Raw genomic sequence first — 4,925 nt, 5'->3', positions numbered from 1 at the left:
ATTTTCTTACCATTGTTAATGAAAATAAAGGAATATAAATATAAAGGGATGTAAAAAATGTTAATCAAAAAATGGATACCTAAAATATCTAGTAAAAGTAGGGGCTTTTTAAATTGGGAAGGCGTATTGGGAAGTGGTTTTTAGAGGTATTTTCCAATATGTAGTCAAATTGAGGGTATTGTTTAGTATGACATGAATGAACGTGCGACGTTAGAGGTTTATTGAGTGAAGCCCCTGTGACCCCAACCCCACAAGGCACCTTGCCCATAGATTACTAACCACCCCCCTTCCCAGCAATTGGCCGAAGCTTGCCTGGCCAGCGTTCTGAGCATGCCAATTCCCCAAAATTAGAAGACCCCATCTCATGACAGTCTTCCTCTAAGAAACACTCCTTAGGGACTTAGTGTTAGAGCATTTCAAGAACTGAAGTGGTCTAAACACAAAGATGATAGCTGCTTCCCTACTCTCAACCCCAGGTTTGCCAAGCATACAATAAACAGTAATTCGCTAGGGTAGACTCCCCCTCCCATCCCAACCCTATAATCCCCATGCGAGGTAACATAATGATGAACTTGAGAGACACTCATGCAGACCCCATGGACCTCGATTATTCCTACAAACGTCCTCCTACATACTAATTCCCACACAAACCCTATGACCCTATGTAAGCCTGAGTTTCCATATCATACGTAGGGAAGCATAATGGATTGTAGGCAAATCCAGTTAGCATACCCTATAATCTGCATTTGGAGATGTCGTATCTCCTTTCCTTCCCGACACCGCTGCTCTACTTTCATTGTTGTCACCTCTGTGCTTACATCCTTTGAACTGTTATTGCTCTTTGTAGTCAGTAAACTCAACTGCATGAAATTCCTACCTTCCTTCCTCCTACTTGCCTTAATCCTATCAATGACCATCACACCCTACGCTTCAAGTGTGTGGGAGGTAGTGGAACCATCACTTCCTATACTTTTCATTATGACAGCCTTAATGGCTCTGTCGCTAGCTCACACCGTAATCGGGGGTCTGTATGCCTTGAGCACTATTTATATGGACATTCTCATGGGTCTCCTTCAAGGGTCGGAACCGATCATATTTTGGTTGCTTCACCCATACTTGCTCAAGAGGTACGTTTTAATGATTGCAACCCCAGTTTGGCAAAAAGCATATCGCTTTATTAGTATCCCTCTTGACATGATTAGTCATTATATAGGTGAAGTTGTTGATGAGGTTTCCTATCTCCTGGATTAGCCTTGTTGTTCTCCAGTTGTGGCTCAACTTTTCCCATTTAGTTCCTTGATTTAATTTTTTCACCATGTTGATTACTAGCCTCGAATCACCTTCCACTACAATATTCATGTATCGAATTTGGCTTTCTATTTGAAGGCCCTGCCTTACAGCTACAAATTCTACTTCATTGTTGCTAGAAAATCCATAGTAATCCGCATATATAAGAGTGGTGTTGCCTTGTGGTCTCGAAACAATCCTCCAAGGCCTGCTGGCCTAAATTTGTTTTCAAGGCTCCATTGAATCTTAACTTCATAAATAACTCCAGTTCGTCTATGTAATAGTTAAGGGAATCCATTCCCCTCAAGGTTACCTTCTAGGAAGACCATTTTATCATTGTTGAAGCTATGTTAAATCTCTGCATTATTCTAGCCTCGTGGGGTGGAACCTACCAGTCCTCCGGATACCACTTCTCTGCCAGAATTGTTTCTCTGATATTATGTATGACCCCTTCCCATACCACCTCCTGAGGAAGAAGTTGATCCTTGAAGATTCAATGATTTCTCTCTTTCCAGATGGCCCAGAGTATTAGTCCCAGTGCGAGTCCCCAAGCCCTGTTTATGACTAGGCTGGAGAAAATGCATGTTCTCCATAGGAGGATGGTTTCTTGAATGCTTTGCCTATCCTGATCCATTCTTCCAAAGAGGTCCTCCATTTGTCTCCATTTTTTTTCATCATATGGGCATGTGTTAAGTATATGTTTGAGGTCCTCGCTATGCTCATTGCATAGCTTGCATAACGATGGCCCATAGAAGCCTCTTCTTTGGAGTTGGTCCCAGGTAAGAATGTGACCTATACACACAAGCCAAAGGAAGTAGGCCACCTTTGGCCACCATCTCCCTCCCCATATCTTCTTCCAAATCTGGTTTTGGCCTCCCAACTCTCAGCTTGCCCTTAGATTATATGCTTCATTGATAGTGAATGTCCCTTTGGTAGTATACCCCCATCTGAGGATATCTGGTCTATTTAGGATAGTTATTTTCCTTGAATCTAACTCCTTGTCTAACTGATCCCATTGATTCGATTCTAGGGCCTGTGGCCAGTTTGACTTCTCCTTCCATCTCTGCCAACCTTCCTGTGCTTGGTCTTCTTTCCATAATTGTTCCACCATATAAAAATTCCTCCCAGTTGTGTATAGAAAGAGATCTCTTAGGTCTGTCTACTTAGAATTTTATCCCATTGTTGCCATGAGTCTTGCCAAAACAGAGTCGTTTTCCCATCCCTAATTTCCCAGAAGAAGTGTTGTTGAATAAGGTCTCTATTTTGGGCCGCCAAATTCCATATCGTTGATCCTTTGGGGGGGTCTCAGTATCTTAAGATATCTTTCATTCTGATAGGCATATTATATTTGCACGTCCATATTTTTTTCCAGATATCAGTCCCACCTCCCATCCAACACCACCAAAGTTTAGCCCCCCATTACTTGATTTAGGATATAAGGGTCTCATAGGCCTAGGCCTCCATCCATATTTTTCTTTGTTAAGTTTGGCCAGGATACCAGCACCCATTTTCTAATTTTCCTAGCTCCTCGCCATAGAAACCTCTTAAATGTTTCCACCATCTTTGTCCATGAGGTTTTTTGTGCCACCATCCTGAAGAGATGATAGATTGGGATAGATTGTAGAACTGCTTTAAGAAGGATTATCTGGCCCACCAAATCTAGCCATCGGAAAGTCAAGCCACTGAATTTTCCCATAGCGTTTTGGAGTAGGGATTTCCGTCAGGAGGTCTTTAGGGTGTTAACCATCATGGGAATTCCTAGATATTTGGAATGTAAATTTTCAATACCGAACCTTAGGACCTGAGATAGATAAGATTGTATGTTTCCGATAGTATTGAAAAATAAAATACATGAATTTTCATTGTTGATCATTGTCCATGGTGCCTCCATGAAGACAAGGAGTACCTCTTTGATGCAGCAGGCTTCGCGAAGTGACACATGAAAAAAAACATGATATCATCTGTAAACTATTGGTGTGTGATGGGGAGGTCATTGCCCCATACCCTCAGGCCTCTAATCTAGGAATTTATAGCTTCGGTCTTAAGGTATCGACCTGAACCTTCATCCATAATAATGTAGAGAAACGGGGAGAGAGGATCACCTTGGCGGAGGCCACATGAGTGATTAAAATTTTGAGATGGGGAGCCATTGAGAAGAATGGAGAACACAACGGATGACACCAAGGCCCAAACCCAGTTAATCCATATCTGATCAAACCTGAAAGCCCTGAGGAAATTGCTGAGGTACTCCTAGCTTAGGTGATCATAAGCCTTTGAAAGGTCTAGCTTGATCATCAGGCCTGGGAGTTTTTGGGATTTGAGAGAATGCAATATTTGTTGGGAAGTGACAAAGCCATCAAGGATCTGCCTGCCTTCAACAAAACCTGTCTGCTTGGGGGAGATGAGCCAAGGAAGTAGAGGCTTCAAGAATTTAACAATCACCGTGGTTATGATTTTTAATATGAAATTGCAAAGGGAGATAGGTCTAAAGCCTTAGGGGTCTTCTGATTTAGCAGATTTCAGAATTAAAGCAATGAAAGTCGAATTCAAGCTAGGACATACCTTTTGGTTCCTGTGCAATTCTTCCACTGCATTTAGTATATCCCACCTTATAAAGTTCTAAGTAGCCTGATAGAATTCCATTGTAAAGTCATCTGGTCTAAGTGCCTTGTTCTTTGCCATTCCCTTCACCACCTCCTCAACCTCTTCCTACGTCACTGCGTGCATGAGGCCTAGATTTTGTTCTCTTGAGATAAGTTGTGGAATGTTCCTCATCATCCATTGAGTAGCCTCTGAGCGATCTTGAGGTGACTTCGTTAGGATGGATTTGAAGTGTTGAACCAATAGATCCTCCATCTCCTCGTGTTGGGTTACCCGGTTTCCATCTTCATTCTTCAGGGAATAAATTTGGTTATGTTGCTGATATTGGATCATTTCTTTATGGAAGAAGTGGGTATTCCATTCGCCTTCCCTCAACAAGTTGACTATGGACTTCCACTTCCATAGAATATCCTCCTGCTTTCTCCTCTCCTCCAATTAATTGATTAACTTCCCTTCTTCCACCGCAAGGCTATCCGTTCGCCCATGTTGGATGATCTGTTGTTGTAAATTCTAGATTTTTGTTATTTAGTTGGTGTTGGTATTTCATGATATAGTCAAACTCTTCTCGATTCCATTTTTTGATCTTCTGTTTGATCTCCTTTAACTTCATTTGGAAGGTATGCATGGCATTTCTACCTTTCTCCTCACTGGTGCTCCACCATTCCTCTATTCTCTTCACTACGTTCAGATCTCGCAACCATAAGGCTTCAAATATGGATGGCTAATTCTTCAGTCCAATTTCCAAATCTATTTCCAATTGGATGGGCTAGTGGTCTGATCCCATGCATGGGAGGATCAAGGATTCGAAGAAAAAATCTTTGCTAATAACATGCTCTGAGGCCAGAAACATGTCCAACCATGAGAACATAGTAATTTGTATCCTCCTCCTCGTTGATTGTTCCAGGTGTAAATTCCTTGTTTTGTTATTAGTTCCACTAGCCACATATCTACTATGAGATCCCCAAAATGATTCCATCTTTATCTCAGTAAAAGAACACCTCCTCCCTTTTCTTGCAACAATGTAATCATATTAAAAT

The 4,925-nt window shown here is 41.7% G+C and overlaps 1 pseudogene; it reads left to right on the top strand.

Moving 5' to 3' along the window:
* Positions 1-990: 990 nt before the first annotated feature.
* Positions 991-4,925, top strand: part of LOC149251595 (1-aminocyclopropane-1-carboxylate synthase 7 pseudogene) — a 5,255-nt pseudogene continuing 1,320 nt past the window's right edge.

This window comes from Pinus tabuliformis, chromosome 7 (genome assembly GCF_031772625.1).
Source record: "Pinus tabuliformis cultivar Carrire ecotype Pingquan chromosome 7, CPIR1, whole genome shotgun sequence".
NCBI lineage: Eukaryota > Viridiplantae > Streptophyta > Pinopsida > Pinales > Pinaceae > Pinus > Pinus tabuliformis.
The sequence above is the reverse complement of the archived record's forward strand: the minus strand, read 5'-3'. Positions and strand labels throughout refer to the sequence as shown.